This window comes from Hemicordylus capensis, chromosome 14, assembly GCF_027244095.1.
Source record: "Hemicordylus capensis ecotype Gifberg chromosome 14, rHemCap1.1.pri, whole genome shotgun sequence".
Lineage (NCBI taxonomy): Eukaryota > Metazoa > Chordata > Lepidosauria > Squamata > Cordylidae > Hemicordylus > Hemicordylus capensis.
The window spans coordinates 21,132,171-21,153,157 of record NC_069670.1 but is presented as its reverse complement, the minus strand read 5'-3'; the positions used below and the strand labels follow the sequence as shown (position 1 = coordinate 21,153,157).

Genomic DNA, 20,987 nt, shown 5'->3' with positions numbered 1-20,987 from the left:
GCTACCCTTCTGATGCCTCCTGCCACATACCCCAGAGACCTCTAGGGTAGAGCAGGCGAGAAATGCATGCAGTCAAATAACAGGTTGGTCCCCCACCCCGGCCTTTTCTTTTCTTTTCTTTTAAATGATTCGAAGGTGTCTCCTAAGTGGCTACGCCCAGCTGGATTCTGCATCGAAGAATTGGGAAAGGAGCAAGAGGAGTTGAGCCTTGCAAGGGAAATAAATCAAGATTGGAGGGACCTAAAATAAGCCAGTGGACAGTCAATGGATGGACGGCTGTTGGGATCAAAAACAGAGCAACCAACATCCCCCAACTGCCTTGCAAAACACACACACACACAGAGCATATAAGATACAACTTGGTCATCAGATGTTGGAAAATAAAGACAAGGACGCCACCATTAATGCAGGAACATTGTGTTTAACTGAAACATCAACATTAATATAAAAAAACCCCTCATGCTTGATACAGGTGTAAACATTCAGTTAGTTGAAAGAAATAAACTCCAGCACTTGCTTTTCTTCCCGGGGCTTTCCTTCTTTAAAAAATGATATCAAATTTGACCAGCAGACTCTCGCCGTCACTTGGATCCTCTTTTCAGTTCTTGTGACGGACTTCTGTGTAATCGGTCTGAAACGGAAGATGGAAAGAAAGAGCTACTCTCTTCCATTTCATAAAGGGTTCAGAGTTTGGTTGCCTGAGCCCCATTTTCCCTCGCCACAGGCGATCAGGCAAGCCTCTGAATATGGCATTTCCCACAAAGTAATTCATAAATAGGCTCCACAGTCCCCTACCACTTTTTTAGTCCTGGGTGAATACGAATACGAATACGAATTCCATTTCTAGGGTCTCAATTCCACCCACAACCAATGATCAGGACACAGAGGAGCCAGCAAAGTCAGGAGGGCCAGTGGTGAAAACTGGAGAGGTACTGAACTCTGGTCTCAATAAATGTCTAAAACGGATATCAAAAATCCCCTTGAAAACAGGCCAAAACCTTCAGGGGCAGCCAGCACCTGGGGTTGGCCAGTTTGGGCACCACCAGCTGAGGGCCCACCTGATTGGCCAACTCCTGAACCCCCAATAATGGTGGCGAGAGCCATGCAAGTCAAATGAGAGCTTTGTGCCACTGCTGTTATGACATAGGAACAGGAAGCTGCCTTCTACTGAGTCAGACCCTTGGTCCATCTAGCTCAGAACTGTCTGCACAGACTGGCAGCATCTCTCCAAGGTTTCTTGGAGATGCTGCCAGAGAGGGAACCTGGAACCTTCTGATGCTCCTCCCAGAGCAGCCCCATACATACCCTAAGGGGAATATCTTAAAATGCTCATATATAGTCCCATCCAAATACAAACCAGGGTGGACCCTGCTTAGCAAAGGGTAATTTTATTCATGCATGCTGTGACAAGACCAGTTCTCTTGTTCCTTCAGAAACTTTCTCAGCTGTTGAATGAGCAATAAAAGTGTTTTGTGTGGTGAAACCTCTTCTGTGCCATTACGCCCCAAACAAAGGTGAACCTCTGGTTCCCCCCACCTCCCCTTCCCTTTCCCCCCTCCAAAACCAAAAGTTGAAGCAGCCTTTTCTGAGTGGAAAAAAGTCCCACAAGCCGGCCGTCTTTTGAAGGGAAGCTGATCCCATCTCTCGAGTATCCCTGGCGTTCGGATTCCTCCCGAAAAGGTCTTGTGCCTCTTGACTTGGCCTACTTGTGTTCAGTGGGGTGTGCGCCACTGAATCCTTCCCAGTTTTTTCAACTGATTTCAAAAGTGCTTGTAAATTGCTTTGTATTGTATTTTGTGGTTTCTCCCCCCCCCTTTAATTTTATTTGGGGGGGGGGGTTGTGATGATTTAATGTGTGGTGCTTTTTTCTTTCATGTTCGAATGCTGTTTGAATGCCCAGAGAACAATTTGTTATGGAGTGGCTAAGAAATAAAGTGTATTATGCTGGGAATTCTCTCTGGTAAGAGATGCCCTTTTATTACAGCAGAGCACACAGAAGCAAAACACAGCGGAGTCTGCCCAGGCTTGCGTGTCTACGAAGAGCAAAAAGGGAACCTTGGAGCCAGTTCATAGTTTCCAATCAATATAAAAACTCTTGCCAAGTCTCCTGGGTATTCAGGCACCCAGCATGTCGTGACAATAAACCTTGAACCTGATGGGTGGTGTGGCCTCCGCTCATTAAACCAACTCCTGGAGATTTCTCCAATGCCATCAAAAGAGAGGCTCACGCAACCTGCCACGGTCTTTTCTGTTGCGCTCTTTGCAGCAGTTGGCGGCAAATACAGGGGGTGTTCTGGTACCCACAGAAACCAAAGCCACCCATTCCGTCCCTCAGCGGCCGGCTTCCTGCCTTCTTGTGGGTGGAACTTAGGGGGGGCAGACTCTTGCAGGCCTCATTTTGCTAGCAGGGAAATGTGACCGCCAGTGAGGTGTTTTCCGAGAAGAACATTTGTGGTGAGTTTTGCTGAGCTTGTGGCTGTCTCACACGGGCTTTGCTTGCCCCCAAATGTATCCCATATTGGGGGTTGTGCTTTTTACCCCCCAGTTAAATAGCAGAGCACTAAAGAAGCTGCCCACTCCAGTCACAGAGTGGTTTGCAGAGTTTAGTTGTTGCAGCTATTTGGAGAAGACACATGGAGATGCTTGTAGGATCCAAATACTAAGTAGATGGATTGGTGAAGTACACTTTGGCTAGGAAAGACCTAATCTTTAATCTAAAGAACTACATAATGAATAGGGAGGGAAGGAGGGAGAGACATTTCCACCTGCTCTCTAAAAGGAAAGGAAGGGATTGTGAGACTCAACAGGAAATACCTGAGGAGTCCTATCAGGGGTACTCAAATAGAGTCAGCTGGAATTGTTAGGGAGACCCTCACTCGCGGTCTCTACTCCCAATGCCCCCAGTGGTCATTAGGACAGTTGGTGAAAATGGTCCAGGCACTGGAACTCCATCTCCAACATGCCAGTGCCTAACAAATCGAACCCCCTCCTCCCGGCACCAAGGCATGGAGACCCCTCCTCAGCTCTGCCTGTCTGGCTGTCCCTGCGTGGGGAACAGGTAGCATTGCTGAGAGTGCTGCCTTGGGGGTCCTGCACTCCAGCTCCACTGCAGATTGATTCTTCTCCTTGCTGACTGGGGCTTTTTAGTTTGGAAAAGAGGTGACAACGGGGAGACATGAGAGAGGTCTGTAAAATGATGAATGGTGTGGAGAAGATGGATAGGAAGAAGTTCTTCTTCCTCTCTTGCAACACTAGAACCTGGGGTCATCCTGTGAAACTGAAGGCCAGGAAATTTAGGACCATGGAAAAGAGCGAGGCTTTGGCTGGAGACAGGAGCTTTTTCGAGCGATGATCAAGCATGCAGTTTGCTCAGAGCAAGGCTGAGAGTCAGAGCACCATGGCTGGGGAAGTCTTGACTTCTTACTGCACAGCAGAAGTCACAGAGTTCCTGTCCATGGACAGAATTCCTTCTTGTTGTTTGCTTAGCAGCAAACTCTGGGATGGCTCTTGAGCAAGTATGCTTGTTAGGCAAGATTGCTAGGGAGTATCATGGCTGGGGACTCTTGACTTCTTGCTGTGCAGCAGAAGTCACAAAAAGACAGTCCCTCCTCCCTGCCCTGCCTCTAGCCCCGCAGCTTGGGCAGCAAACCCTTGGGTTACTCATGAGCAAGTCTTGCTTGTAGGCACAAGATTGCTTGTAGGCAAAAGACAGCTAGCTCTCTGTCCAGTAAGCCTCATTCTTTATAGTTGTATCTTCCTTTGATCTCTCATAGAGTCTATTCAAATATCTTCATCCTTCCTGTGTCCCAAAAGGTGACAACTTGCTGTTACCTTCTGGATATCATCTTTTAATTATTCAGCCAGTCCAGAGAGATCTGAATCCCATCTTCTGTAAGCTGTAAGCTTAGAAGGGGAGGGAGGGACATTGCCCAAAGCAAATCTGCATCTCTGAGCTGCAAATGGACACCTTCTCTTGTCCCAGATTTGCTAGCCTGATCCCAAAAGGTGTTAGTACAAGGATTTAATCTACAGGTGTTTTTTTTTACCTAGAGTGGAATTTCTATAGAGAGCAACTGAGTATAGCAGAGCAATCATTGACAAGGATTAACCTAGACTTCTTGCAGGAGGAAGTGAGAGCTCAGCTTCTCACTTCTTCCAGACATTATCTGATAATGGGTTACATTTTAGCATATTGATTAGCTCAGGCCTAGCCCTTGTGCTTCTTTGAGTACCCATTTCACAATACAATGCTGGATCGCCTCTTCCTTCACAAAGCAGTTGAGACCTGGGTGTCAGTTCACCCTGAGTCCAGGCATTAATTCCTGTCTTAATAAAATGAAATCAGACACAGGCCTGAATTCCATATACTTCAGGGTTGGTATCTCTGGGTCTAATGACGGGGGGGGGGGGGGGGTGGCATCCCCAACACCACTTTGTACATTGCTGTACTTATTAATGGCAATGGGCAATGCATTTTCCTGATGTGGCAAAAGGGTGCCCTCCTGTGGTCACTTTTCTGCACTGTAGCCAGGTGAGGATTTGCTGTACGAATGACAATGTGTAATGCATTTTCCTGGTGCTTCAAAAATGGTGGCCTTCTGTGCCCACTTTGTACATTGCTGCAAGCCGAGGCTAGGCTATAGGAATTCCAAGGAACAATGCATTTTGCTGGAGTGACAAAAGGTTGCCTTCCTGTGGCTGCTTTGTGACTTCCAGTGACCTGAGGCTGGGCTATATGAATGCCAATGGATAATGCCTTTTCCTGGCATAGCAAAAGGGTTCCATTTCCTAGCCTAGCCTCAGCTTCCTGCAGTGCACAGAGTAGCCACAGGAGGGTACCCTTTTGCCAGACCAGGAAGATGCATTGCCCAGTACCATTCCTGTAGCCTAGCCTCAGCCTCCTGCAGTGCACAGAGTGGCCAAAGGAGGGCAACATTTTCCCACACCAGGAAGATGCATTGACCATTGCCATTCCTGGCATTGACCATTGCCAGGCCTCAGCTTCCTGCAGTGCACAGAGTGGCCACAAGTGGGCACCTTTTTGTAGCACCAGGAGAACACATTGTTCTTTGGCATGCCTATAGCCAGCCCCGGCTCACTGCAGTGCACAAAGTGGCCAGAGGAGGGCACCCTTTTGCTGCACCTTGAAAATGCATTGCCCATTGCCATTCCTTTAGCCTACAGTACAAAAAATGTACTGTAGATCAGAAAACAAGACCACAAGCTAAGTAATAACCGTGTACAAATCTATTGACACACACTACATACATAAAGTGAATTAGTATTACATGTATATAGAGAAGCAACGAACTTTTTCACACATAATATTACATGTATATAAAGAAGCAACGAAGAATAGAAGAATTGAACTGGACCCCCTCGAAAATGTGTAAGAATAAATGAAAGTATAAGAGTCCACTATGTGCTTTGTAGTTTGTTGCTGCTAATTGAAGAAATGCTTTTATATTCCCTGTTATTTAATTGCTCTTACTACAAATTTTGTAAGAGGGAAATCATTAAACTAAAAGCTCGATTTCTCTTATAGGTAAAATTTGAAACATGATTTGATGGCATGGTATAAGATTGTGGGTAAGGAAACCTTAGCTGGGTCTTAAAATGATGAGAGAGTTTCCAGCCAGTTATTTTACCATAATCTTACCCCTTGTTATTGTCTACTTTGTACTTTTATATCTTTGTATATATGGTTTTGGATACCAGTCATGGATATACGACAAACTGTAATCTTACTGGCATGTTAGGGCTGAGAATTTTAATATGGCTCTGCGCTATTAAGAAAAAGTCACTTCAAATTTGATGTTTTTTGGGTGGTCAGCATCCTCTTTCTTCATGAGCAACTCCTTTATATAACATTTCAACATATTGATACTTGGGGGAGCCAGAAGAGAGGTTCAAAAACTGTTCCTCCATTCTTTATATGTTTGTTTCCTATACATATATTCCCTCACATACCAGATTTCAGTTTTATTCTGTCTTTTTTGGTTTTCAAAGGGACCTTCACAGCTGAGAGCTGAAATGTTTTTCTCTCTGCATTTTTTGCATTTTCATTACATCCTTATAGATTTTCTTGCTGTGTTTTAGTAGAGAGGAGAACCAAACATGAAATGATTTTGAACACAGCACTTTGGAACACAGCACTTTATGTTTTGACACTAAATTTGGAAAACAAATTTGGCGTGGGGCAGCAACAATGGTGAGGGGTTTGGAAAGCAGTCCTATGAGGAATGGTTGAAGGATCTGGGTATGCTTAACTTAGAGAAGACTAAGGAAAGATATGTAAGCCATTTTCAAATATCTGACGTACTGTCACAGAGAAGAAGGAGCAAACTTGTTCTCTATTGATCCTGAGGGCAAGACTAGAACCAATGGGTTACAAGAAATCAGATTTAGGCTAGACAGTAGGAGGAATTTCCTGGCTGTAAGAGCTACTCAAGTCTGCCCTGTGCAGTGGTAGGCTCTCTTTCACTGGGTGTTTTCAAAGACAGGCTGGACAGCCATTTGTCAGGAGTATTGTAGCTATTTCCTGCATTGAGCAGGGGATTGCACTAGAAGACCTCCAGTCCATGTTCCCTCCCAACACTAAAATTCTATGATCATCATAGGATGCAATGTATCTCTGACATGTATGTATCTCTGCCCTTATTACGTTCATGCAATGAACGTAATAAGTTCATTGTTCGTAATAAGTTCATTCATTACGTACATGCAATGTATCTCTGCCCTTATTACGTTCTGTCCTTCCACTACCAACAGGGATATCAAGAAGTACTTTGTTTTAATTGGGTTTTTTATTGCCTTGAGCATTCTTAATGGAAAGAACCTCTGCTAACTGGGCAAAGAGGCACCTTTTAATGTGGTGATTCTCTTTTATTTAGCAGAGGGAGAGTAACTGGCCCTATACACCCCCAGCACAGTACCTCCAGTGACTGTTGCTGGTGTCTATGTTTCTTTTTAGATTGTGAGCCCTTTGGGGATAGGGATCCATCTTATTTATTTCTCTGTGTAATGGCCCTGAGCCATTTTTGGAAGGGCGGTATAGAAATCAAATAAATAAATAAATAAATGAGACAATTTTGTTAAATAAATCAATAAAGTGCCCTAAGGTTGCATAGCACAAGACAGAGAGAAAGAAAACAGCAGGTTGTCTCTTACAGTGGATAAACCTTCTTAAGCTACTGCAACAATGTCTAACCCCCTACAAACTGCCTCCAATGTATCCAATGGACTGTTAAAATGCGAGTGGCTTGTTTGCTTCAGTGACCTATATCTAAAGTGGCTATGTTCTCATCATTCTCATCTCTACTTAGTCCTCATTAAATGGATTCATAAAAATTCTCTATCTAATTTATTTAATTTATTTATTACATTTCTAGACAGCCCCATCCAAAAGCTCTGGGCGGTGCACAACAGGTTTTAAAAACACACAAAACAAACACCATTTAAAATTCACTGCTTAAAACAATATAAAAACAAGTTTAAAACAGTTCAGAACCCTTGAAAACCAATTAAAATACTTAAAACAATTTTAAAACCTTAGAAGGTCAGGCCAAACAAATTAGTTTTTAGGGCTCTCTTGAAGACCAACAGTGAGCCTAAACTACAAATATCTACTGTGTCCTCTCAATTTTGAGCCAAGTTCTCCTCCACTTGCATTCCAGTCACCTACCTTGCTGCTTCAGACCCTGAAACTCCTCTGTACACCAAAGGGCCACTTTTAAAGCAGGTCAGAAGGATGGTCGTGTCTACTTCCCTGGTGAGTTCCCTGTTCCAGTTTCCCACCAGGGCATCAACAGAATCACTGGCAGCACCAGCATTGAAAGCTTCTAAGGCTTTTTGGAATCCTACTGGATCCAGCAGCCTTCTCGGGCAGACAATCTTAATAGCTGCCTTTAAAAGATGACTGATCCATTCACTGAGGTCATTCACACAATCAAGAACTATGTTCTACACGGGTTTGGGAACTGTGTGTGCTACCAATTTTCAGTTGTGTGGAAGCAAGGTGAGCGGAAAACCTGGGTAGAAGTGATTGTGTGGAAGCAGGGTAGGAGGAGAAACTATCCAGGGTTTCCTCCTATCTTGCTTTCACACAACCGAAAATTGGGAGCACACACAGCTCCCAAACCTGGCTAGAACACAGTTTCTGATCATGTGAAAGACCTCCTCATGTCTACTGAAGCTGTTTAAATCCTACTATGTATGTAATTGCTCTAAATCCCATTCCAGTGTGGAAGCACAGACCCTTCAAACCAACTAATTAATAAACAAACAATAGAGGACAGAGGCACTCTAACCCCTGGATCTTGTGGCCCCAGTATGTGGCTGCCGGGGGGGGGGCTTCTGGCAGCCACACTGTGCCTGCCCCACTAAACCTCTGTTTTGTTTTTAATTCCAGCTGCCACGTTGAGGGGTGGCTGCCAGGTGGTGAGCCCAGTGGTCCTCCCCCCCCCCGGTGGTGGTGGCCAGAGTAACGCTGAGCCTCTCCGTTCAGCCCAGTGTCTCTTTCTAACTGCAAGGTGTGCCTGCGCAGTTGAGAGAGATCTTCACAAGCCTGTGATGTCATGGGCTTGCGACAATCTCTCTCAACTGCACAGGCATGCCTCACAGTTAGAAAGAGATGCTGGGCCAAACAGACAGGCCCAGCGTCGCTCTGGCCACTACGGGAAGGGAGAGAAGGGCTCACCCCCCAGCAGCCAACCCTCGGCTGTGTGGCGGCTGAAACAAAACAAAACAGAGGTTTGGTGTGGCATGAGGACTCCCAAAAGTAGGTTTCAGGGGGCCTTGCGCCGGGGAGGGGGGCTCACGATGGGTGTGGTCCAGGCACCAAAATTGCCTGCCATTTTGGATTGAGGTGGATGACATCATTACAAACTACACCATTGAAATGTCCCTGTGTTTCACTCATTACAACTATACCAAATTTGGTTCAAATTGGTAGGGCAGTCCTCAAGTTAGTGCACTTGCACCTCAAATGTTCACATGCCCACCATCTTGGATCAGGGTGGATGACATCATCACAAACATGATGAAATACATCATCACCTGTATTCAAGCTGACTTGGACTCCACTATTTCTGCAGGGTCTGTGAGGGAGGTATCCAGCAATCCCTCTTGCAGTGTTAGGTTGGATCAGTTTCAATCTGTGACTCCTGATGACGTGGACAAGCTGCTTGGAGCGGTGAGGCCTACCACTTGTTCTCTGGATCCTTGCCCGACCTACCTGCTTCGATCTAGTGGAGAGATTGTTGGAGATGGCCTAGTTAATATCATAAATGCATCGCTGGGGGAGGGTAGGGTGCCCCATTGTCTGAAGGAGGCAATAGTTAGACCTCTTCTTAAGAAGCCTACCCTGGATCCCTCAGCGATGGATAGTTGTAGGCCAATCTCCAATCTCCCCTGGCTGGGCAAGGTAATCGAGAGGGTGGTGGCTAACCAGGTCCAGGTGGTTTTGGAGGAAACTGATTATCTAGACCCATTTCAAACTGGCTTTAGAGCTGGCTATGGAGTTGAGACAGCCTTGGTCGGCCTGATGGATGACCTTTACCGGGGAATCAACAGAGGGAGTGTGACCCTGTTGGTCCTCTTGGATCTCTCGGCGGTGTTCGATACCATCGACCATGGTATCCTTCTGGGTCGCCTGGAGGGGCCGGGAATAGGGGGCACTGCTTTGCAGTGGTTCCGTTCCTATCTCTCGGGTAGATCCCAGATGGTAGAGCTTGGTGACAGTTGCTCCTCAAAGCAAGAGCTATTATATGGAGTCCCTCAGGGCTCCATTCTGTCACCAATGCTTTTTAATATCTACATGAAACTGCTGGGTGAGGTCATCAGGAGATTTGGTGCTGGGTGTTATCAGTATGCTGATGACACCCAAATCTATTTCTCCTTTTCATCTTCAGGAAATGGCACTCACTCTTTAAATGCCTGCCTACAGGCAGTAATGGGCTGGATGAGGGAGAACAAATTGAAGCTGAATCCAAGCAAGACGGAGGTGCTCATTGTGGGGGCTCAGAATCTGAGGAGTGAGTTAGATCTCCCTGTGCTGGATGGGGTCACACTCCCCCAGAAGGAGCAGGTGTGCAGCTTGGGAGTACTCCTGGACCCAGGCCTCACCCTGGTTTCTCAGGTGGAGGCCATGGCCAGGAGTGCTTTCTATCAGCTTCGGCTGATTCGACAGTTGCGCCCATTCCTTGAGGAGGATGACCTCAAAACAGTGGTGCACCAGCTGGTAACCTCCTGGCTTGACTATTGCAATGCGCTCTACGTGGTTTGTACGTAGAGCGCTACGTGGTTTGTACGTACAAACTCTACGTGGTTTGTACGTACAAATTCTACGTGGTTTGTACGCTCTACTTGGCCTTTGTACGTAGTTCGGAAACTTCCATTAGTTCAGAATGCGGCAGCCAGATTGGTCTCTGGGGTAACCCGGAGAGACCATATTACACCTATTTTGAAACAATTGCACTGGCTGCCGATATGTTTCCGGGCAAAATACAAAGTGCTGGTGATTACCTTTAAAGCCCTGAACAGCTTAGGCCCGAGTTACCTTAGAGAGCACCTTCTTCTGCGTGATCCCCACCGCACATTAAGGTCATCTGAGGAGGTCCGCCTCCAGTTACCACCAGCTCGTCTGGTGGCGACTCGGAGGCGGGCCGTCTCTATGGCTGCTCCGGGGCTGTGGAATGCGCTCCCTGCGGAAATCCGTAATTTGAATTCTCTGTTAGTCTTCAGGAGAGCCCTTAAAACGTATTTGTTTGGCCTGGCTTTCCAGGGTTTTTAAAATTTTAACCCGATTTTGGGGCTTTTAATTACTGTAAACTGTTTAATCCTATTTTAAAATGTTTTTATATTGTTAATTGCTATATTGTTTTTAATTTGTTTTAGTTTTTATTGTTTTAGTGGCTTGTTTTAATCGTAAACCGCCCTGAGCCATTTTGGAAGGGCGGTATATAAATCAAATAAATAAATAATAAATAATAAAATAAACTACATCATTGTGTCCCTATAGCTGTAGCAAATTTGGTTCAAATTGGTTAAGCGGTTCACAAGTTAGCCCACTTGCGCCTCAGAAGTTTGTGTCTGCCATCTTGGATCTGGGTGGATGACATCATCACAAACTACACTGCTGAGGTGTCCCTACAACTGTACCTGCTTCGGTTCATATTTGTCTAGGCGTTTCAAAGTAGTGGGGGACACATACACACAGTGCCAGGTGATCTCATAAGCCTACTGGAAAGTAGGCTAAAAAGAACTCGGGTCAAGATATCATGAATAGTAATCATAACTTCTAATTATATTCTGTGAACATACTTGTTAACAGCAGTATATGGAGATGAGAGACCTGATCACTGCTATTCTGTAGATGGTACGGTGGTGTGCAAAGTCAAGCCCTTACCTCTCTATCTAAAAGTGCAAAGACAAAGAAAGTCAACAAACAATTTGATGGCATAAAGTAGATCTTAGCAAGGAGGAGAAGTCTGTATGTAACTGCAAGCGATGGGGAAAGAAATAAAAAGTGAAACAGAAAGTGAGCAGAACATTTACTGGTTTTTACTCTCTGTTTGGTCAATGACTGTAAATAAAATTACATTACATACATTCATGCAGTCCTCAGGAAACTTATTCTGAGTGAACTCTGACTCCATTATAGAAGGGAAACACCTCTCATGGCAGCAATTTGAGAATATTTTAATGAAGTTCCTGTACCTGTGGGGAAGATAGGCATACATACAAAATGTAAACAGTGCAACAAAGAAATGCAAAGCCTGAATGCAGCAGCATAATGAAAAGTGCTCCTGTTTTGAAGATTCAGAAGGGAGTAGGACCTTCAGGTTAATAAATATTCTTTTCACATTGTTTTTGTCTAAGAGACTGCCTGTTTTCCCTGGCCATTAGTATTTGGGTGGGCTTCTCAAGCAATTGTATTCTCATGTTTGGAAAAAACAATTGTTACCATTTTAATGCAGTTAAAATAGGTAGATATTCTTTTAATAGTTTCATATCTGTCAGTGCATGCAATGAGTAATACTAAACATGCAGTATGTTACTAATTGTATTGACTTCTTTTTCTTTTTGGAGGATCCATCTTCAACATACACGGTCCACCTCCAATGTCACCATCACTGTCTATCATTTCAGAGTTTTTGAAATAGTAGTTTTCCAGCCACATCATGCACGTCAGAAAGTTCTAGTAGCTGAAAAAAGAACAAAACATGTTCTGGTAAGATATGCCTACTTTCCTTTCTCTGTACTCTTAATTTATAATTACTATCCTCACAAGTTAGCCCTCTTCAGCCTTAAATGTTCAAATGTTTGCCATCTTGAATTGGGGTGGATGACATCATCACAACCTATGCCGTTGAGCCATCCCACAGAGTACATAAAAGTACAGAGAATACCAAGGAGTTTGGAATTAATAAAGGTCCAGCAATATTTTAAAATGATACATCTTTTGTGAGCAAATGGAAAGCCATTTTGAGGGGCTGGTTTCTCTTTAAGGGAGAAGTCCTAGTGTGAGGAGGTATACTTCTGTACCACATGATTGTGCAAGATTAGTGGCTGAAGAAAGAAACAAACAAATTTAAGAACAAACGAGTCCCACTCATTTTTTGTTGGACCTGTTAAAACATTCTTAGAAAACAATGATTTTAGATTTAAAATATTCTTGCAACAGCAGTGTGTATCAATGGGCAGTAGAGTAGCACTTCTATAGCAAATGTATATATGTCTAGGCTAGAATCTAGGAACATATTAGATCCATCAGTGAATCCATATTTTTCTAAGATTAGGCATTATGGGAGATATAGACGATGTTTTCATCCTATTTGAAGATAATCGGGCGATTTTCCAGCAGTTTATGATATGGATGTTAGTACAGTGGATATACATATAAAATTTACAAGTCATACAGATAAAAGCAACATACCATTTTTAGATGTAATAGTTACACAAACACATGATAAATTTATTGTGTCCTATTATATAAAGCCCATAGCTAAAAATTCATATTTACATTATAGATGTTTACATATCTGGGTTTTCTGAAGAATAATGTACCACATGGCCAATTTATGTCAGTTTGAAGCCTACTCTGAGAAGAGCAGAAGTGGATTCAGGAGGTAAGCAAGCTTTTCTAAACAAAACATCAAGGCTTTTCCCTTCAAATTAACAGGAGGAGAGGAGATTTTGAGGGGCTGGTTTCTTTTTAAGGGAAAAGTCCGAGTGTGTGTGTCTGTTTGTTTCTTGCCAGGGCTAGCAAATGCATTTGCCAGGGTGAGCATTGGGGGCTCTGTGGCATTTAGTTGTTGTTTCTTTCTGCCTGGAGGATGTCAGAGGGAGGAGTCAGCTAGGGCTGTAGTGAGTCACACTTGGTGGGAGGGCTCACATTCATGTGTCTCAGTTTGAAGCCTGCTCTCTATATAAGAGGTGAAGGCCTGAGAGCTTAGCCAACAGAGCTTAGCCAACAGGGATAGCAAACAGGGCGCTGGGGTTTTGCATGGAGTTTAGCAGGGAGGTGTGTGGGGGAGTCTGAAATGAGTCCCCTTGATCACAAGGAACCCAGTGGGAAGAGAAGTTAAGTACTACTCCCTTCTCCATATTCTTGAGAAAGGAAGTTCAACTAGTTAAATAGTTAAGACCTAACTTCCTAATAAATGATCTCTAAATACTGTAAATAGTCAACAAAACCAGTTATGAAGATAGAAAGCCAGCAGGGGAGGGGGCACTTCCCAGCGTATTGCATAGAGTTTCACATGTATGACTATTTGCTCTATGGGCAGAAATCATGGGTGTGTGCTCCTGGCTCTCAGAGAACAAGTTTGTTCCCTTGAGACCAAGGTGTTGGGTCTGGAGAAGCTCAGAGAAACAGAGAGGCATATGGATGAGACCTTCAGGGATGTGGTAGAGGCATCCCACTCCAAGGCTGATAGCTCCTTGGTTGTCAGGGAGAATGAAGGTCTTGGGGAAGGAGGACATCAGTCTGAGGAAGAGGGAATGCTCCTTCAGAAGGGACCCCTTCTGTAGATGATGAGCCCATATCCTCTTGCACAGGGGATACTCCTCTGGGATTACAAGGAGTGGGGGCCTCCTTGTAGTGGGCAAATCAATCAGAGGTATAGAGAGATAGGTTTGTGACCTGCATGTTGACTTGCCTGCCTGGTGCAAAGGTTGTGGACATCAAATGCATCATGCATTTGTTATTTCTGTGTAAACTGCCCTGAGCCATCTTGGAAAGGGTGGTATAGAAAGTGAATAAATAAATAAAATAATATATAAATAACTAGGCTGTTAGGCAGTGCTGGGGAGGAGATAGCTGTCGTGGTGCACGTCAGCCCCAATGATGTGGGGAAATGTAGTCAAGAGGTCCTGGAAGCCAAATTTAAGCTGATAGATAGCATGTTGAAGTCCAGGACCCCCAAGGTAGCATTCTCAGAAATACTACCTGTTATACACACAGGTTCAGTGAGACAGGCAGAGCTGAGGGGTCTCAATGCGTGGATGAGACGTTGATGCTGGGAGGAGGGGTTTAGATTTGTTAGGCACTGGGATACATTTTGGAGCAAGCAAAGCCTGCACAAAAGGGACGGGCTGCACTTGAACCAAGATGGAACTGGATACTGTCCAGCTCCTGTCAGCTATTCTGCTGGCACTTAATATCAAAAAAGTCACAGATCAGCTTTTAAAATGATGCCTGGGGAATAGCTGACAGGAGCTGGACAGTATCCAGTTTGGTAAATGTCGTCCCTTAAGGTGCGAGGGTATAAAAGATTCAGATAAAACAGAAGGGGACAGAGCAGAACCACATAAAGAGCAGACAGGAGGCTATGCTAACTGGTCAAAGAGATCAAAGAGTCAAAAGAAAGACAGCATACATCAAGTAAGAGATTCAGTGTATAGGTGCTTATATGCCAATGCCAGAAGCCTCCAAGCCAAGATGAACGAACTGGGGTCCTTGGTTGCTAACACAGAAATAGATATAGTGGGCATAACATAAACATGGTGAAACAGTGAGAACCAGTGGGAAACTGTTATCCCTGGATATAAACTCTATAGAAAGGATAGGGAGGGGCACCTTGGAGGTGGAGTAGCACTGTATGTTAAAGAAGGGATAGTATTTAACAAGGTAGAAAACCTAGGAGTCCTCCACAGAGATCCTGTGGGTGACAATACGAGGCCTGACAGGAAATGTGCTACTGGGGACATGCTATCGCCCTCCAGATCAAAATGCCGACAGTGACTGGGAGTTGCAGAAGGAAATCAGGGAGGCGTCAAGGAGAGGCAGGACAGTAATAATGGGTGACTTCAATTACCCCCACACACAGAATGGGTAAATTAACAGTCAGGTAATGACAAAGAGGTCAGATTTCTAGATACGCTGCATGACTGTGCCCTGGAACAGTTGGTCATGGAACCAACCAGAGAGAAGGCAACTTTGGACTTAATTCTGAGTGGCACCCAGGACCTGGTGTGTGATGTCAGTGTCATGGACCCTTTAGGGAACAGTGACCATAGTATGATCAAATTCAGCATACATGTGGGGAGAGAATCACCAAAGATGTCTAACACAGATGCTTTGAATTTCAGAAGAGGAAACTTCTCCAAAATGAGGAGCATGGTGAAAAGAAAACTGAAAGGGGAAATCAGGATAGTCACTTTGCTCCAGAATGCATGGAGTTTACTCAAAACCACAATAGTTGAAGCCCAGTTAGAATGCATACCAAAAAGGAGGAAAGGTATACCAAAGGGGGAAAGGTATACCAAAAAAGAAGAAAGGTCCAGGAAGATGCCAGCAAGGCTAACAGGTACCATCAAGGTAGCCATAAAAGGGAAGAAGACTTCCTTCTGAAATTGGAAGATCTGCCCAAATGAAGAGAACAGAAAGGAACACAAACTCTGGCAAAAGAAATGCAAGGGAGGGGAAAAGAGAGTTTGTAGAACATTTACAGTAGCTAATGTTCATATCCCTGGATATATCCCTGGATACTGCTAATCAAGGGGAATAACCAAAACTTCTTTCAATACATCAGAAGCAGGACACCTGCCAGGGAGGTGGTTGGACCATTAGACAATGATGGAGTGAAAGATTATTAAGGAGGATATGGAGGTTTCAGAGAAGCTAAATGAGTCCTTTGTATCTCTCTTCACAGCAGAGGATACTGAGCATATACCTATTCCTGAACCAGTTTGTGGGGGGATGGAGGCTAAAGAACTGAGTCAGATAGAAGTGACAAGAGATGATGTTCTAAACTGTCTGGAAAAAATGAAAACTTGCAAATTGCCAGGGCCAGACAGCATCCATCGAAGAGTCCTTAAAGAATTCAAATGTGAAATTGCTGGCCTCCTTGCAAAAATATTTCACCCATCCCTACAATCAGGCTCTGTACTGGAGGACTGGAAAATAGCAAATGTGACACCAATGTTCAAAAAGGGATCTAGGGGCAATCTGGGAAATTACAGGCCGTTTAGGTTACTATCTATTCCAGGCAAATTGATGGAAAGCATTCTCAAGGATAAAATTGTAAAGCACATAGAAGAACAGGCCCTGCTGGGGGAGAACCAGTATGGCTTCTGCAAAGGTAAATCTTGCCTCACCAACCTTTTGGAGTTCTTTGAGAGTGTCAACAAGTGTGTGGATAAAGGTGATCTGTTTGACATTATTTGACATAGTATACTTGGACATACATTTGACATAGTATACTTGGACTTCCAAAAAACTTTCAACAAAGTTCCTCATCAAAGACTCTTGATAAAATATAGCAGTCATGGGTTAAGGGGGCAAGTACATGTGTGGATTGTTAACTGGTTGAAAGACAGGTAGGTATAAATGGAGAATTTCCACAATGGAGGGAAGAAGTGGGGACCCCAAGGGATCTGTACTGGGCCAGTGCTTTTTAATTTATTAATAAATTATCTAGATGTTGGGCTAAGCAGTGAAGTGGCCAGATCTGCAGATCACACCAAACTGATTGAATGATTGATTGATTGATTGATTGATTGATTGATTGATTGATTAAGTGCCATCAAGTCAGTGTCGACTCTTAGCGACCACATAGATAGATTCTCTCCAGGATTATCTGTCTTCAGCTTGGCCTTTAAGGTCTCTCAGTGGTGCATTCATTGCTGTCGTAATGCTGCTGGTCATCCTCTTCTTTCCTTTCCTTCAACTTTCCCCAGCATTATGGACTTCTCAAGGGAGCTGGATCTTCGCATAATGTGTCCAAAGCATGATAGTTTGAGCCAATCTATCTTCTTCCAATCATCTTCTTCCAATCCAGCTTCTCTCAGAATATTTTCAGCATATAAATTGAATAAAGAAGGAGAAAGTATACAATCTTGTCTTACTCCTTTGCCGATCTGGAACCAGTCTGCTTCACCATGTTCCATCTGGACTGTAGCTTCCTGTCCTGTATATAGGTTTCTCATGAGAACAATTAGATGTTCTGAGATGCCCATTTTCCTAAGGATATTCCACATCTGGACATGGTTGATGCAATCGAAGGGTTTTCTGTAGTCAATAAAGCACATATTGACTTCTTTCTGGTATTCTTTGGCTTTCTCAATTATCCAGCGTGCATCAGCAATGATGTCTCTTGTTCCTTGGCCTTTTCTGAATCCAGCTTGAACATCCGGCATTTCCCTTTCCACATAGGGCCCTAATCTGCGTTGGATGATCCTGAGCATTATTTTGCTAGCATGTGAAATTAAGGATATTGTGTGATGTTTTGTGCAATCTGTTAAGTCTCCTTTCTTTCGTATGGGTATGTAGACTGACCTCTTCCAATCTGTTGGCTACTGTGTTGTTCTCCAAATCTGCTGGCATAGTTTGGCTAGAGCCGTGACTGATTCTTCTTCTGTTGCCTGCCATATTTTTGTAGCTATTCCATCGATTCCTGTAGCCTTTCGGCTTGGTAATGACCGGATTGCTGATCTAACTTCATCTTCCCGTACTAGAGGTTCTTGCAAGTAGGGATTATCTTCTAGAGTCTCTTGGATGTTGACGTCCCTGCTGTACAGATTTTGGCATCCCTTAACATACCAATTTAAGGTTGGAACCTCCCTCTGAGTTCAGAGATCTTTCAGAAAACTTGCTTTTTCCGTGTCTATTTCCATCCTCAAGGTCTTTACCAATGTCATTGTAGTATTGCTCCTTGTCTCTTCTAACAGCTTTCTGAAATTCCCTATTAAGTTCCTTCCTGAGGTCTTTATTTTTCTTGACTTTGGCTTCTCTCCTCTTCTGGGCAATTTCCACCGTCTGTTCTGACATCCATTTTGCTTTCTTCTGTTTCTTGGTCTTTGGCAGTCTTTTTTCACATTCATCCTTAACAAGGATTTCATTCAACAGTTCCTCTGGTTCCCTATCGATGAGGTTTAGAACTTCAAAGAGGTTTCTGATGTTCTCCTTGAAAATGGTGGGTACATTCTCAAGATCATATTGTGGAAGCTGGATAGCTTTGTTTTCGTGCTTTAGCTTGACTTGGAACTTGCACATGAGCAGTTTGTGATCAGTTCCACAATTGGCCCCCAGCCATGTCTTTGCTGTTATAACTGAACTCTTCCACCTCCTTGCACCAATAATGTAATCAATTTGATTTCTGTGTATTCCATCCGGTGATGTCCATGTGTATAGGTGCCACTTTGGCTGTTAGAAGAATGTGTTAGTAATGAAGAGAACATTGGCTTGGTAGAAACTATTAAGTCATTCCCCTGCTTCCTTTCTGTTTCCTAGGCCTGTAGGCTGACTGTGTTTTCCTCCTTACCTATTCCAATTTGGCATTCAAGTCTCCAGTCACCAGCATCACATCTTGCTTGCATGTTCTGTCAATGAACTTGAGCATAAAACTTATCAACTTCCTCTTCTTCTGCATCAGTTGTTGGGGCACAGATTTGAACTGTCATGTTAAAGGGTTGTCCACAAAATCTAATCGGTATTAGTCAGTCACTGACCGCATTGTACCCAAGTATTTAAGGTAGTGAAATCCAAAACAGATTGTGAGGAGCTCCAAAGGGATCTCTCCAAACTAGGGGACTGGGCAACAAAATGACAAATGTGGTTCAGTGTTGGCAAGTGTACAGGGATGCACATTGGAACAAAAAAACCCAACTTCACGTGTACACTGATGGGATCTGAGCTGTTGGTGACTGACCAGGAGAGGGATCTTGGGATCATGGTGGACAGCTCATTGAAAGTGTCAACTCACTGTGCAGCAGCTGTGGAAAAGGCCAATTCCATGCTAGGGAAGGGGATTGAAAATAAAACTGCTAATATTATAATGCCCTTATACAAATCTATGGTGTGGCCACATTTGGAGTACTGTGTACAATTCTGGTCACCACATCTAAAAAAGGACGTTGTAGAACAAGAAAAGGTGCAGAAAAAGGCAACCAAGATGATCAGGGGTCTAGAGCACCTTCTTTATGTGGCAAGGCTACAACACATGGGGCTTTTTAGTTTAGAAAAAAGGCAACTGCGGGGAGACATGATAGAGGTCTATAAAATTAAGCATGGTGTGGAGAAAGTGGATAGAGAGAGGAGAAAGTGGATAGAGAGGAATTTTTCTCCCTCTCACATAACACTGGAACCAGGGGTCATCCCATGAAATTGATTGCCAGGAAATTTAGGACCAAGAAACGGAAGTACTTTTTCACACAACACATAATCAACTTGTGGAATTCTCTGCCACAAGATGTGGTGACAGCCAACACCCTGGTCTAGCGACTAGTTGGAGAGCTAAAGGTCACCTCCAGCCTCAGAAGCAAGATGCCTCTGAATATCAGTTGTGGGGGAGTAATAGCAGGAGAGAGGGCATGTCCACAACTCCTGTCTGTAGGCTTCTAGCAGCATCTGGTGAGCCACTGTGTGAAACAAGATGCTGGACGAGATGGGCCTTGGGTCTGATCCAGCAGAGCTGTGCTTATATATACTCAGAAACCTTCAATCACACTCGTAAACAAAAACTTTAGTATAGTTCTTACATGAAGTGTGAAGTCTGTGTTCCACCTGCGTTCCACCTACATGCCTAGTCCTTGCCATAAGCTTCCAAAGCCAATGCCTGGTGAACCTGTGTATAAGCAGAAGTTCAAGATAGCTTTTAAAATTCTATATTGGAAAAAGCTTTAAAGAAGGGCATTGGAGTCAGGGAATCCAGGTAACATTACAGCATATAAAAACATTTTTTCAAGAATCAGAACAGACTTTTGAGCCTTCTAGCCACCATTGCAAACCTCACAATATGTGCCCAAAGGGAGAAAAGTCTTGTAATGAATTGTGGGTAGTGGAAAATTTTTCCTTCCTGACTCAGGCCAGGTTAATGGATAATTTCCCTGACTGATCTAAACCAGTTCTACAGCATGTGGAAGACTTTAGTGCTGAGTCATACCTGTCCTGTGCTCTGAGACACAGACTGGCTGGTTGAAAACTCTGCAACTTTCAAGACCCAAAAGTTAAGAAAAAGGTTCTGGGAAAACCCAGAAGCTCTGGTAGGTTCCTGATGCCACCAATAGGGATGTGCATCCCTCCGAACCGGTCCGGATGGGCACGGGGGGGTGTTTGTAGCTTTAAGGGCGGGGGGTAGTACTTACCCCCCCCGCCGCTCTTCCCCCTCCGGCGCTGTAGTTCTTGTAAAAGTTTCTGGGGCGGCAGCATTCCTCCCTGCCGCCCCTGGCCCCATCGTTAGCCCTCCAGTGCTCCAGTAGGCTACACGCATGCGCCCGTTCTGGCGTGCATGCACACTCGCTGCCGCGTGCGCACGCGCACTCCGTACGCATCACACATCGACGTGTGACGTGTACGCAGCGCGCACGGCGGCAACTGCGCACGCGCGCTGCGTACACGTCACACGTCGATGAGTGATGCGTACGGAGCGCGCACACGGCGGCGACAAGTGTGCGCGCCAGAACAGGCGCATGCGTGTAGCCTACTGGAGCACTGGAGGGCTAACGACAGGGCCAGGGGCGGCAGGGAGGAACGCTGCCGCCCC

General features: G+C 44.5%; 1 protein-coding gene and 1 long non-coding RNA gene across 8 annotated transcripts in view; one reads left to right on the top strand and one right to left on the bottom strand.

Annotated features, from left to right (window-relative positions):
• The window catches only part of LOC128337664 (uncharacterized), a 13,261-nt gene extending 11,087 nt beyond the window's left edge, over positions 1-2,174 (top strand). For 2 of the 4 annotated variants that reach the window (XM_053278908.1, XM_053278905.1), the window contains one exon: positions 136-2,173. The gene's annotated coding sequence lies outside the window, so the exon portion shown is untranslated. Of the gene's footprint in view, positions 1-135 lie in introns of all 4 variants that reach the window. The other 2 variants (XM_053278909.1, XM_053278907.1) reach the window with 2 other exon arrangements.
• LOC128337669 (uncharacterized) overlaps positions 402-20,987 on the bottom strand; it is a 22,587-nt gene continuing 2,001 nt past the window's right edge. The window contains exons 2-5 of one of the 4 annotated variants that reach the window (XR_008312390.1): positions 19,984-20,069; positions 11,323-12,206; positions 5,971-6,088; positions 402-631 (exon numbers count right to left, since the gene is read on the bottom strand). This is a non-coding gene — a long non-coding RNA (uncharacterized LOC128337669). The remainder of the gene's footprint in view (positions 632-5,970; positions 6,089-11,322; positions 12,207-19,983; positions 20,070-20,987) is intronic. The other 3 variants (XR_008312391.1, XR_008312389.1, XR_008312392.1) reach the window with 3 other exon arrangements.